Source organism: Triticum aestivum, chromosome 6B, assembly GCF_018294505.1.
Source record: "Triticum aestivum cultivar Chinese Spring chromosome 6B, IWGSC CS RefSeq v2.1, whole genome shotgun sequence".
Taxonomy (NCBI): Eukaryota; Viridiplantae; Streptophyta; class Magnoliopsida; order Poales; family Poaceae; genus Triticum; species Triticum aestivum.
In genome coordinates, this window is record NC_057810.1 from 511,516,868 (window position 1) to 511,532,425 (window position 15,558).

Consider the following 15,558-nt stretch of genomic DNA (forward strand, 5'->3'; position numbering starts at 1 on the left):
AGGTGGGGGACCTGCACGAAGAGAAGAGGTGCATGCACGATGCACGTACTCCTGTCTGTTTCCCAACCACACCCGCATGGGTACACGGTGGAGCTCATTTCTGTATGAAAAAGGCCGCCCACGTGGTAATTTGGCACGTGTACTGGTTGTCCACTTGGTGGAGGGAGGATCATCTACCACGGGTGAACAAACAAATTGCGACTTGATGTGTTATGTTAAATTAAAAAAAGAGGCAAACCATGTGGGGCCTACCTTAGAGGCAAGGCTCTATACACTTGAGTACTTTTGATGTGTCCCGTCAACTCGTAGAACAAGGAGAAGCTTGCTTAGTACGCTGTCTCCCCCGCCCACGGGCGCGGTGGCTCGTAGGATGAGGTGAAGCTTGCTCCGCCTTACGCCCGCTCCCTCGCTCATGCGTGCGGTGGCTCACAGGACGAGGAGAAAAAATTACTACTCCCTCCGTTTAATCCTCGTCCCTACTACCTTGGTTATAGAGATTATATCATATTGTTTGGAATATATATGTCCTTTAGTAGATTTCAATATGAACTACTTGTACATACTCCAAACACTGATGTATATAGACGTATTTTAGAGTGTAGATTCACTCATTTTGCTCCGTATGTAGCACTCTCCCTCGCCCCACGCCCACGTGGTGGACGTGCAGCAATTCATTCGGTCTCATATAGCCAGAACGATATATACTGCACTACCATTATTGCTCAACTTCCCGAAGAGGCGAAGAGCCAACCGCAAGGTTAATATTTTGGAGATGCCAAGTGCAAGGTTATAGGAGAACGAGTAGTAGGTGCCGCGTCATTTATAAATAGTTTTTTTTTCTTCAGTGGCACGTATGCAATATCATAGGTTCATATGGAGAGAAAAGGAAACCACTCCACTATATACGTAGTCAGGACGGGCCAGCCTACACGGTTGCTTGCTGGGGTTCCTCTCTTCACACTCTCTTGCACAAAACGACTGTGGACAGATCTCTAACATCCCGGCGGATCACGTCCGCTTGGGGAAGGGGTCGATGCTTAGTGTAGATGCGGTGGCCATCGCCGACAGCGAAAACCAACTGTCGGCACATCCCGATCAGGGGTCCCCGCCATTCTCTCTCACAAAGCCGGTGAGGTTGCCTTCGTCCCTTGCTCACTGCCGCGACATGGGCAGTTGCCGCCTCCCACCGCCCTCCTCAAGGTTGAGCTACGTCCCTCTGGTACAACTCCCTTTACAACCTGCTTGCACCACTGCTCCAGCTGCCCACATCACTTCCTGTGGAAATTTCTCTACTTCTTTGCCTCGCACATACCTGATACCTATACTGGCTTCTACGTACTGTATTTGTGATGAGTTTATGTCTCATCAACTAGTCCCAGTAATCTTATTCTAATCATGCTTCTTCAATTTCTTTGCCACAGGGATGCTCATCTCGATTTTGGTGAAACTGCACAAAATGATCCGATGGTCAAAAGGTTGCAAACTTCATTTATTAGGAAGCTCGAACGTTGCCAGCAAATTGAAGCCTGGTCAGGGTTCACGGTTCAAGGGCTAGGGAACTGCATGGATCATTTTTTTTCTTTAGCTGCCTCTGTTCCAAAATAAGTGTGAACTTTAGTAGTAGTACAACTTTGTACTAAAGTTTGCACAAAGTTGAGACACTTATTTTGGAACGGAGGGAGTACATATTTGCTATGATCTGTCAATCATTGAGATGCAATAGCATGCATGTTAGTCTCCTTTGTATTTAATGAAATGTTGCAACGGGCAACCTTGGACACAAGATACATGTAACAGAAGCTGGAAGCTTCATAGCATTGTACAAATTAATCTCGCTGATAAATTACTGTCACGACCGGTTTTTCCGGGTAATTAATTTCTAGAAAAGACCGTCGTGCTCATCAGCCCCAGGATTACTGTTAGCTGATGAGGCTCCAACTTGATACAGAAATTCCAAGCAAAATACAAAATATGTAGTACAAGACCATTCTGGCCAGTGAGTACAACAAATGGTTTCTAGTGGTTGATGGCGGAAGCGGGTTGTGAAACATCAGTGTCTATGGGAATCCATTTCCCACGGGAACAGCTGACCAGGTTAATTCCTATCTTCGCGAGGCTGCTATCTCCATTGAGTGGGTTCCGGGGCTGGCATCGCGTCGCTCCTCTCCGTGCAAGAAAATCTGGCCAAGACAATATCCAGGGACAAGCCAGTGAGTACTTTGAATGTACTCGCAAACATTTTGAACACAGGTATAATATAACCATGATGTGCTAAAAATATTATAAGCTCATGACGTCAGTCACAATGAAACTCAGATGCGTGCAAGCAAGCTATTTATAAAAATGCAATAACATGGTAGTATAAAAATTTATGAAACAAATAGCAAGCAATGCCACAGTCGGGCGTCTTAGCGACACCACATAAAGGGCTTTAAAAGAAATGCCACAGTTGGGCGTCTGAGCGACACCACATAAAGGGCTTTAAAAGAAATGCCACAGTCGGGCGTCTGAGCGACACCACATAAAGGGCTTTAAAAGAAATGCCACAGTCGGGCGTCTGAGCGACACCACATAAAGGGCTTTAAAAGAAATAATCATAATGAATATCCCGGAGGTAGAACCATCCCAGAGATACTCGGTAATAACAATAATATCACGGGTTAGTCAACAATAATAATAATCATAGATATCACAAGTCACGAGTAGTAATTCCATTTCTGGTTAACCGTTTCACCTCCGAAGACCGACACTAAGACCGATACCTGACCCATCCCAGACTATAATCCTTAACCATGGACACGGCTATTCGAATAGGTTTAATATCTCTGCAGAGAGTGTACTCTTTACCCACGAGTAACGGATTCCTTTAGTCCATCGGACTAATTCCATCTACGGTCTTTTAATTGAAACACACCTGACTTGCACACACCAGCTTTCACTCGTGTCTGGAATCACCCATGACACCTGTTAAGCAAAACTCTAAGTGGGGAGGCTACAACCTCGCGTAGCATGGGATCAAATTTCTATCGCGCGCTCTAAGGGGTGCCCCCCTCTCGGTCCCAACCGGATACACCCATGCCCCCGGACTAGGTGGCATGCCTACCGGCTACAACCGGTATCTTCCACCATGGCCTCTCTGTACGGTGTGTGCCAAGACAAGGGTTAACAACTTACTGAACCATACCCCACCTACGGTAGGGACCAGTGGCAGTACGAAAACAAGTATGGGGGTTACCGGAACAAGACTCGATCTATGGCCGACTCAGGAGGCTTATGAGTTCCCTGCATGACATGTATAACAAATATATTCCAACCGAAGAAATCACCACTCAATGTACCTTACCATGCCATGCTGGACATAACCGTCCTGACGGGGACCGGTGACAAGCTCACGCCTACCCAAGGCCGAGGCTTTCCCGGATTCCTTTCCGGCATGCATGCAAGGCACATGAGGAGGATTACCATCACAATAATATTCATTTCCAACAGCAAGGAAATCACTGATATGCTTCCATGCAAATGATCATGTCACATGAAATAACAAGTCCTCCGAAGTAAGGTGGTGTTATAAACGTGTCAAATAACACACCAAAAACATTATGCCAGGGTTCAGAATGCTTGCCTTCATGGTGTGGAGAGGTGGGGGTGCTTTCCAAAATTTTTGAAAGCTTCTTTCTCTCCCAAAAATCCTATTTTCAAGAATATGCAAATAACACCTATTTCAAAAACAGTACAAAAAAGTTGTTTGGAAAATATTCAAATAAATCTTAAAATAAACTAGACAATATTTGAGAGATGTAGGAAAAAGAATTAATTCATTTGGAGTTATATTTAAAAAGTTATAGCCAGTCAAAGTTCTGGTCAAATCTGTTATTTAAATTAAAACAGAAAAGAAAACGTTTCGGAGGGGAATACGCTTTCGGAGCGGGGAAACGTACTAGGAGGATTACGTCTTCACTTAATCCCACGTGGACAGGCACGGGGTCGCTGACAGTGGGTCCAGGGGGCCCACTAGTCAGGTTTGACTAGTCTCTTTCCCTCTCCTTCCTCTGTCCCGAGCAGAGGTGGAGCTCCGGCGATTGTCGCCGGCGACTGGCGGCTCCTCGCGGGGCCCTGAGGGCGGGGATGGATCCGCCACTCCAGTGCGGTCCTCCCGGTGGTCGCAGGGTAGCTGGAGGTGGAGGGAGCTGCCGGCGACGAGCTCCGCGGCGGAGGAAAGCTTCGGTGGCGAAGTGACATTGTGGCGGCGATGGTTCCCGATCAAAATTAAGTAGTGGGAAAGGTTCATGGGAGGATGAGGAAGTTCCTGGCGAAGAGAACGGAGAAGGGGAGGTACTGGAGGTGCCGGATTGGCTGGGGCGGTGGCGGCGGCCGGAGTTGCCGGAGATGAGGAAGGAGGCCTCCCCGGGTCGAATGCGAGGCAGGGGAGCGCCATGGGGGTAGCATAAGGTCGCCTGCGTGCTCGGGGAAGCTCGGGGGGGTCCATTTATAGCGAGCCAAGGTCGGTTCCACGACGGTGGGGATAAGCTCTCCGGCGAACCGTCTCTCTGTAGCTAGGGTGACGTGGCGGCGACGAACACTAGCGGACACCCGTGTGGATGAGCTCGGGCTGTGCCGGGGCCAGGTGGCGAGCCGGGGTGGCTTGGGCGGCGCTGAATGGAGCAGGGGCTGTCGGCGGCGGCGGCGGCTAGATCTTGGCCTGCCGGGCGTGGCGGGGGTTGCTTGGCGCGTTGCGGTGAGAAGGGTAGCGCGTGGCGAGGTGCTGCAGAGCGAGCTAAAACCGTGGGGGCCAGCGTGTCGGCTCGTGTGCGCGGCTGCAATATGCGCGCTCTGGGCGTGCCCAGAGCACGCCGACCATCTGTTCGGCGAAATGCCCTGGCCTGCTAGATGGCTTGGTTGGAGCTGAGGATTAGCAGTTCTAGGCTATGGCTTGCAAGGGGATCAGTAGACAAGCTGGTTTGGTCAGGAGATCAGGTTCACAGTGCAAACCAAAAATTCATGCCAAAACAGTTCATGCCCATATGGTGTTTGACAAAATGCTAAGGGCACTTAGGCATTTCTTGGAGTGGCCAAAATCTCCAAATCAGTGTCTCTGTGGATGAAAGAGAGGGTGGTGATGTTAGTTGGTGAAATGAACAAACTTGTTAGTGCAAGTCTAGCAGAATTTCAATTCTGGACAGGAAATAAATGGCATTATTTCATGAACCAAAATTAACCCAATGGGTGCATGCTCCTGGACTTAAGGGTTTGGCAAGGGGGACTACCAGTAGAAAAAGTAATCATGGATATAGGAGCAATTAAAATGGTGGTTGCTGTACAAATCATCAAGTTGGTCCAGAATGGAAATGAGGTTGATTCACTCAATATTTTCAAAGAACAACCCTGGATTTTTGCACAAAATGGAATAATATGCTCCTACTGACCTCCCCTAATTTTGGTAGAAGTTTTAAAGAAATATATAAAAGGGTTGTAGTGCAAAATGCACTCTGGACCAGAGAAGAAAAACTGAGTGTAGGGCTCAAAATATTTCATGAATGAAATATATTTTTGCATAAAAGTGATTTAAAAACATCACATGACATCTCCAAATTTTTGTGGAAATTTTAATTGAATCTATCAAATGGTTGTAGTTCAAATATGGCCATATAACCTTGAAAAACTATTTTCAAGAAGGTAAAGATCAAGCAATTAACTTAGTTAATTAGTTATACTGATAAAAGGAAAGTTTTTCTTGAGAGGTTAAACAAGTCCAAAAACATATTTGAAAAGTTTTCTCTTTGGGACAAACTCATCATAACAGGGAAGGAAATGATTTAAAAAAAATCAAAATGGAGCTCAGAAATCCAAAGTTTTAATTCCTAGCAAAATTTTAATTTAATAAAACAAGACCAAATTTTTGGGGTGTCACAATACTATCCCCCTTAAGAAAAATCTCGTCCTCGAGATTTGCTAAGAGCCGTTGTGAAAAACAAAAGTTCCATATGCATTCGAGCAGTTGTGAGACTGCTGCCGTGGTGCTGTGTGAAATTAATTAATCCGCGTCGTGAAGTGGCAGGTGTAGCAATTCAGGAAAAAGAAGTCTCACTCCAGGATTTTGCGAGGGAAAAATAGTTAATTTTTAGGAGCCTAATCCACAACAAAAACTACACACATTAGTAGAAGCCAAATAATTGACTCGTCATACAAACTCAGGGTATCACGCATAAGTCACACACATAAATAAATGTTGCAAGGAACAAATACAATAGCGACGTCTAAAATGAAAATGGTAACTGGGTGGGGTCCTGATAAAATGTCTCTGGTAAAGGGATACACTCCTCTTCTATTGGAGGAAGTGGATTGACCAGTCTATGTATGCGTCTCTCTGGGTCGGGTCTCAGTGGTCTGCCGATGGCAATTTGAGGATTTAAATCTGCGAGGGTCTGAAGATAATCCATCACTCGCTGGTTCAAATGCTCTTGAGCAATGATGTACTGGATCAGGTTGGCCAGAACTGGGTCTCTCTCAATACGTCCACCGGGAAAAGATGTTACTTCTCCGGGTGCTGCACGACTCGGAAAGTAATAATATCCTCGTTCGCGGGCATAGGGTACTGCGGATCGAAGACGAGCAATCGCTTCTTTCGCAGCAGCTTCTATGGCCAGGTGTGGGGTTGGCATAAATTTCCCCACGAAGGAAACTTCTATTGGATCTTGGTTGGGGTCTACAGGAGGAATGTGTACTGCTGCCCAATATTCCGAGGTGGATGGGGTGATCCTCGATTTGAACAGCTCATACTGAGGTGGCTGGGTAGAACCCATGGTGCTGCGGGTAAAATCCCACAATATTTTGACAAAGCTACCTGGGGTTGCATCTGGGGTTCTCATATGAATGCTGGGGCTCGGCATGACAGGAAAAAGCGTGAGTGTTGTGCACAAAGTGAGGGTTGTTGGGTAAGGTCACAAGGTGGTCTTTATATAGCAATGGAGCCGGGTTGTTTTACCGTGGTGAAAGGTAATAAATTTGCCAGCTTAGCTCCAAAGGTCAGGTCAGTGTCGGAGATACACATATCTCATAAAGAGACGTGTTACTGTGGTTGTCGTCGGGTTGGTTTTGGTAGTCGTGCCCGGAAAATATGCAGCTATGCACTGACCAAAAATGCAAGGCTACTATTAAAGTAGAGGCACAAAGACAGGCTGCGTTAAAATACGCGGTCGCATGATTACAAAGCGAGGATACATTGAAACTTGGTGCTACTCATACGGCTTAGTCTACCTCGTTCATGTCTAAACGGGCGTGCCTGGTGGATGTTGAGGCTTCTCCACGTGTCTCACTGCCGGGATTAGTCGGAGATGGCGGGGGAACTGCAGGGTCGGGGTAGTGATGATGACCATCGCGGGGATTGTTGGCCACAACTCCGTTGGAGTGTGCTCCCAAAATGCGACGAAGCACCTCTGGGGTTATCGCAGCACCTTGGCCGATGGCTGGGGCAGATCTTGAGGTCTCGATCGGTTGTCCAAACAGCACGACTGGGTTGTCGGCGTTGGGCTCGTTTTCTCCTCTCGCCGGGGCTCGACGAACCAGCTCTCCACGAGCTGCGATTAGATCAATGGTGATCTGGTCGAACAGTGCCTCTAGTGCACTTACATAGCGCACTAGGTGCAACAATGCGGGGTCCGTCTCGTGATCTCCGTTGGCAACTTGGGGTGGTCTACCATACCCTTCACGTCTGGGGTAGTAGTGGAACGAGCGACAGTTAACTCTGGGCGACAAGTGCCTGAGATGAACTATAGCCTCTCGAGCGGCTAGCTGGATGGCTTGTGGCTCAAAGGAAGTTGTCCTTCCAGTGAACCTGTAGGGGCGCTCGGGTGCTAGACCCCTACCGTAGATGTGCACAGTGGCCCAGAATTGACGGTCTTCACCGCTCATGGGTCCTTGATACACAACATATTCTGGTGGCTCCTCTAACGCGTAGGCACGACGGGTGAGGTTTGCGAGGATGGTCACAAAACCTCCAAGGTTGGTTGCTGTAGTTTCGTTGTGCACTATAGGTCCAGGCATTGTGGCTCGGTTTGGGGTAGCGGCTGTGCTGTGCTGGGTTGAGGCTAGCATGCCCTTTTTATAAGAAAAAGGGGACGGAGTCTCCCTTTGCACGCTTGCGAGAAAGGACTATTTAGGGGCCAGTCACTGGCGCATGAGTGACAGGTTAGGTTGATAGGTTGGGCACCGACTGCCAAAAAGGTGTTGGGTCACTGTGTGGCTATCTTGCACGAGAAGCTTGGCTGGGGTTTGGCTAAGGTCTAGTGGGTTGGTTTGCCTAAGTTTATTGACCTGGCTAAGATAGGATTAGCCAATGGTCAGCCTGGCTCTGTTACCAAGTCTGTCACGACCGGTTTTTCCGGGTAATAAATTTCCAGAAAAGACCGTCGTGCTCATCAGCCCCAGGATTACTGTTAGCTGATGAGGCTCCAACTTGATACAGAAATTCCAAGCAAAATACAAAATATGTAGTACAAGACCATTCTGGCCAGTGAGTACAACAAATGGTTTCTAGTGGTTGATGGCGGAAGCGGGTTGTGAAACATCAGTTTCTATGGGAATCCATTTCCCACGGGAACAGCTGACCAGGTTAATTCCTATCTTCGCGAGGCTGCTATCTCCATTGAGTGGGTTACGGGGCTGGCATCGCGTCGCTCCTCTCTGTGCAAGAAAATCTGGCCAAGACAATAGCCAGGGACAAGCCAGTGAGTACTTTGAATGTACTCGCAAACATTTTGAACACAGGTATAATATAACCATGATGTGCTAAAAATATTATAAGCTCATGACGTCGGTCACAATGAAACTCAGATGCGTGCAAGCAAGCTATTTATAAAAATGCAATAACATGGTAGTATAAAAATTTATGAAACAAATAGCAAGCAATGCCACAGTCGGGCGTCTTAGCGACACCACATAAAGGGCTTTAAAAGAAATGCCACAGTTGGGCGTCTGAGCGACACCACATAAAGGGCTTTAAAAGAAATGCCACAGTCGGGCGTCTGAGCGACACCACATAAAGGGCTTTAAAAGAAATGCCACAGTCGGGCGTCTGAGCGACACCACATAAAGGGCTTTAAAAGAAATAATCATAATGAATATCCCGGAGGTAGAACCATCCCAGAGATACTCGGTAATAACAATAATATCACGGGTTAGTCAACAATAATAATAATCATAGATATCACAAGTCACGAGTAGTAATTCTTAACCATGGACACGGCTATTCGAATAGGTTAAATATCTCTGCAGAGAGTGTACTCTTTACCCACGAGTAACGGATTCCTTTAGTCCATCGGACTAATTCCGTCTACGGTCTTTTAATAGAAACACACCTGACTTGCACACACCAGCTTTCACTCGTGTCTGGAATCACCCATGACACCTGTTAAGCAAAACTCTAAGTGGGGAGGCTACAACCTCGCGTAGCATGGGATCAAATTTCTATCGCGCGCTCTAAGGGGTGCCCCCCTCTCGGTCCCAACCGGATACACCCATGCCCCCAGACCAGGTGGCATGCCTACCGGCTACAACCGGTATCTTCCACCATGGCCTCTCTGTACGGTGTGTGCCAAGACAAGGGTTAACAACTTACTGAACCATACCCCACCTACGGTAGGGACCAGTGGCAGTACGAAAACAAGTATGGGGGTTACCGGAACAAGACTCGATCTATGGCCGACTCAGGAGGCTTATGAGTTCCCTGCATGACATGTATAACAAATATATTCCAACCGAAGAAATCACCACTCAATGTACCTTACCATGCCATGCTGGACATAACCGTCCTGACGGGGACCGGTGACAAGCTCACGCCTACCCAAGGCCGAGGCTTTCCCGGATTCCTTTCCGGCATGCATGCAAGGCACATGAGGAGGATTACCATCACAATAATATTCATTTCCAACAGCAAGGAAATCACTGATATGCTTCCATGCAAATGATCATGTCACATGAAATAACAAGTCCTCCGAAGTAAGGTGGTGTTATAAACGTGTCAAATAACACACCAAAAACATTATGCCAGGGTTCAGAATGCTTGCCTTCATGGTGTGGAGAGGTGGGGGTGCTTTCCAAAATTTTTGAAAGCTTCTTTCTCTCCCAAAAATCCTATTTTCAAGAATATGCAAATAACACCTATTTCAAAAACAGCACAAAAAAGTTGTTTGGAAAATATTCAAATAAATCTTAAAATAAACTAGACAATATTTGAGAGATGTAGGAAAAAGAATTAATTCATTTGGAGTTATATTTAAAAAGTTATAGCGAGTCAAAGTTCTGGTCAAATCTGTTATTTAAATTAAAACAGAAAAGAAAACGTTTCGGAGGGGAATACGCTTTCGGAGCGGGGAAACGTACTAGGCGGATTACGTCTTCACTTAATCCCACGTGGACAGGCACGGGGTCGCTGACAGTGGGTCCAGGGGGCCCACTAGTCAGGTTTGACTAGTCTCTTTCCCTCTCCTTCCTCTGTCCCGAGCGGAGGCGGAGCTCCGGCGATTGTCGCCGGCGACTGGCGGCTCCTCGCGGGGCCCTGAGGGCGGGGATGGATCCGCCACTCCAGTGCGGTCCTCCCGGTGGTCGCAGGGTAGCTGGAGGTGGACGGAGCTGCCGGCGGCGAGCTCTGCGGTGGAGGAAAGCTTCGGTGGCGAAGTGACATTGTGGCGGCGATGGTTCCCGATCAAAATCAAGTAGTGGGAAAGGTTCATGGGAGGATGAGGAAGTTCCTTGCGAAGAGAACGGAGAGGGGGAGGTACTGGAGGTGCCGGATTGGCCGGGGCGGTGGCGGCGGCCGGAGTTGCCGGAGATGAGGAAGGAGGCCTCCCCGGGTCGAATGTGAGGCAGGGGAGCGCCATGGGGGTAGCATAAGGTCGCCTGCGTGCTCGGGGAAGCTCGGGGGGGGTCCATTTATAGCGAGCCAAGGTCGGTTCCGCGGCGGTGGGGATAAGCTCTCCGGCGAACCGTCTCTCTGTAGCTAGGGCGACGTGGCGGCGACGAACGCTAGCGGACACCCGTGTGGATGAGCTCGGGCTGTGCTGGGGCCAGGTGGCGAGCCGGGGTGGCTTGGGCGGCGCTGAATGGAGCAGGGGCTGTCGGCGGCGGCGGCGTCTAGCTCTTGGCCTGCCGGGCGTGGCGGGGGCTGCTTGGCGCGTTGCGGTAAGAAGGGTAGCGCGTGGCGAGGTGCTGCAGAGCGAGCCAAAACCGTGGGGGCCAACGTGTCGGCTCGTGTGCGCGGCTGCAATATGCGCACTCTGGGCGTGCCCAGAGCACGCCGACCATCTGTTCGTCGAAATGCCCTGGCCTGCTAGATGGCTTGGTTGGAGCTGAGGATTAGCAGTTCTAGGCTATGGCTTGCAAGGGGATCAGTAGACAAGCTGGTTTGGTCAGGAGATCAGGTTCACAGTGCAAACCAAAAATTCATGCCAAAACAGATCATGCCCATATGGTGTTTGACAAAATGCTAAGGGCACTTAGGCATTTCTTGGAGTGGCCAAAATCTCCAAATCAGTGTCTCTGTGGATGAAAGAGAGGGTGGTGATGTTAGTTGGTTAAATGCACAAACTTGTTAGTGCAAGTCTTGCAGAATTTCAATTCTGGACAGGAAATAAATGGCATTATTTCATGAACCAAAATTAACCCAATGGGTGCATGCTCCTGGACTTAAGGGTTTGGCAAGGGGGACTACCAGTAGAAAAAGTAATCATGGATATAGGAGCAATTAAAATGGTGGTTGCTGTACAAATCATCAAGTTGGTCCAGAATGGAAATGAGGTTGATTCACTCAATATTTTCAAAGAACAACCCTGGATTTTTGCACAAAATGGAATAATATGCTCCTACTGACCTCCCCTAATTTTGGTAGAAGTTTTAAAGAAATATATAAAAGGGTTGTAGTGCAAAATGCACTCTGGACCAGAGAAGAAAAACTGAGTGTAGGGCTCAAAATATTTCATGAATGAAATATATTTTTGCATAAAAGTGATTTAAAAACATCACATGACATCTCCAAATTTTTGTGGAAATTTTAATTGAATCTATCAAATGGTTGTAGTTCAAATATGGCCATATAACCTTGAAAAACTATTTTCAAGAAGGTAAAGATCAAGCAATTAACTTAGTTAATTAGTTATACTGATAAAAGGAAAGTTTTTCTTGAGAGGTTAAACAAGTCCAAAAACATATTTGAAAAGTTTTCTCTTTGGGAAAAACTCATCATAACAGGGAAGGAAATGATTTAAAAAAATCAAAATGGAGCTCAGAAATCCAAAGTTTTAATTCCTAGCAAAATTTTAATTTAATAAAACAAGGCCAAATTTTTGGGGTGTCACAATACTATCCCCCTTAAGAAAAATCTCGTCCTCGAGATTTGCTAAGAGCCGTTGTGAAAAACAAAAGTTCCATATGCATTCGAGCGGTTGTGAGACTGCTGTCGTGGTGCTGTGTGATGATCTAAATGATGATGGGAGTTTATTTAGTTTGGCTACCACATTTGTCATGCGGTTATAGAGTTTTTTTAGTTCTATGAAATCGATAATTTTGATTAGAGAGATATACCGTTGTTTCGCAGAAATGCGCGGGGACTCATCTAGTAATATTTAGAAATGGAGGGAATACTATGTAAAGAGTTAGGTGTGGCACGGTGATAGTGTGAGGTGGGCCATGTAATCACTGAGCCTACGTGTTTTCACTGCTCTTGCACTCCTACGCTGTAAGAATCAATAAAATTGTAATCTAGTAGTAGTAGTACCTCATTTCGCCGAAAGAGTGGGACATCCAGCAGTCCTACCACCTCAGTAATAAAGACCAATGAGCCGTCAAATCACATAGACCCAGCAGTAAGTTGGACGGACGAAGCAACCATCACTCTTGCACCAGTGAGAGGTCGCGTCCGCTTTTGCCCGGCCATGAATGCGGCACCGATTTTTTGGAGCGGTGCTGACCGTTTTGGGCGTGAAGCACCCGCGGGCGATGGAGGGGCTTTGGGTGGGCCAGGCTGGTCAGGAGCGGGCGTGGCAGCTGTCCGCACTCTCTAACACACACATGCTGTTAAACACACACACACGCACACGCACGCACGTTGGTCCCGTTGCACCTTATAACGTGACTTATTACACCTAGACGGAGGGAATAGTAAGTATACAAGATACGGTGGCACACTGACTTAAGTCGAATACAAGTGCCCAAAATTTGTGTGCATGTTATAATAAGGATTCACTTAAAATAGTACGTGAGCAAACAGAGGGATCAATTGGACAGTGTTCTTGAGCAGTAGCGAGATGTGTGAGGTAAGATACACCGCTGGCGCTTTTAATTTGTCTTACTAATTTGTTTGTTTCACTCTCTGACTGGTGGAACCTAACGTACTACATGGAGAAAGGTAAGGTGACTAAGGCTGCATTATTTTTGCACCACTGTGGATAGTATTACCACCAAAGCCACATGACACGATTATGATTGAAATCCCAATGACTCCTACAAACACAAAAAAACACGGCATTCTTGTCACACGAATGCAGAAATGTATAAAAGGTTATTTTCCTCTCGTTGAAAATAACGGGAGGGTTGTGTAGCTGGTTAGCCTGTTTGCTCATTAAACTTGAGGTCTCGGGTTTGATAACTACACTTGAGCATAATTTGTGCCAGGAGGATTCTTTGACTGGTCAAAATGTTTTCTAGGGTTAACACGCTTCACACTCTCTCTCCAGTATATATATACACGCTGGAGCCTCAGCGCTTGTAGTTGCTCTCTTCACACTCTCTCGCCCTCTCCAGATCTAAACAAGACTTCGTTGGCCTTTCTCTCCCGGACTCTCCCCTCACTGCTGCTCAAAGAGCCGGCAGGATCCATCCGCTGGGAAGGGAAGGAGGCTTAACGTTGTCGCCGTTGGCGAGGGAGGGAATCCACTACCGGCGCAGCTGTTCACTTTCCACCCAATGGCAGCGTGGGAGGGCCTCCGGTCCCTTCTTCTTCGCCGCTGTCCCGACGCCCACCGAACCACGACCCAAGAACCTTAAGGTATAATTTACTTACTCCACATGCATTGCTCTAGCTGTATGTATACCATGAATCTAGGTCATGGTTCAAAGAGGAAAGTAGTGGGAAAAGTTGTATATAGCTTGAATCTAGGACGTGGTTCAAAGAGGAAATGAAGGGGGAAAGTTGTATAGCATGAATCTAGGACGTGCTTCAAAGAGGAAAGGAATGGGGGAAAGTAGTGGGGAAAGTTGTATCGCATAAATATAGGACGTGGTTCAACGAGGAAAGGAAGGGGCGAAAGTACTAGTTCAAAAAGGAAAGGAAGGGACAAGGCTGTAGAGTTTGAGCAGGACTAGATTTGCTACGCTCACATAAGGAAAGGTGTCTAAAGATAACAAAACTGGGACCAACACAAATATGCTCCTTGGTTGTTTGTTCTTTGTTGCAACACTGTGCATGACCACAGTACATCGGTAGATGCACATGGTGCTGGTGCGTCCACTGTCCTGTGAACTCATTAGCTGTTGTAAATCTAAGGCCCTGTTTGGTTAAAAACTCCCTAGTCCCTACCTGCTTGGTTCGAGGGACTAAACATGTACTAGAGGTTATTAAATGACATGCTAAAAGACCATGTTACCCCTAGTAATGAACTAATAGAAACAAGGTGCGATGCATGGCAGGGGCAACTGTTGGAAAAAGTCCCAAAAAGACACCCTCGGGGTCTTCTTTCTTTAGTCCCAAATGCCCACTTTTAGTCCCTAAAAGTCCCTCCTGTTTGGTTTAGATGGGACTGACACGGAGTTTTTTTAGTCCCTACACCAAAATGTCCCTGTAAACAAACACCCTCTAATAATGCCGCTTGAAAATTGATTCAATGCCATAGTTAAAAGCAAATTACATGTTTAACAAATTTTATTGTTAATATAATCTCTATGTTAACATTAATCAATGCCACCGTTTGAGAAATGCTACTGTCTTGCTTTCTTTCCCATTTAGATAAGGTAGACGCTTCTTTTTGTTGGCTTCTGTATCATCCACCATTATTGACCACTAATTGTTTCCTTTGCACCTCTGTGTAAACAGGGTTATCTACTTCACCTCATTGCCATTGTGACCTTTTGTTGCACTGCACAAAACACTTTTGTTTTAAGGGTGTTTTGTGCAGTTCAACCAAAATGTCACATCGACAACGTTGCTTGATTGCTTCATCTTAGTGGAACTACACCAGAGGAGATCTTACATCCTATCCATTAAGGCGAATTTGGTTTAGATCTTCTTCTTGTGAGTTGTTTGAATTCCGCATCATGAGAGGTCAGTACTAGCCTTCTTTCACATGATTCTGCAGTGTGCTTTCATATGTTGTGCTACTTGTACGATAATTTTGCTTGATTTTAGTGAACTGCACAAATGGAGACAAGACTTCCAATCTGTATGTGCACCATAATATCCCATTGAGGTAAGATAAGGATATTTCACAACTGCTGGCCTGTATTTTGCCACTTTCATCAGAAAATTAAGTTTAGCACTATACTTGTGCTCCCTAATTGACATGCCAAATCTTA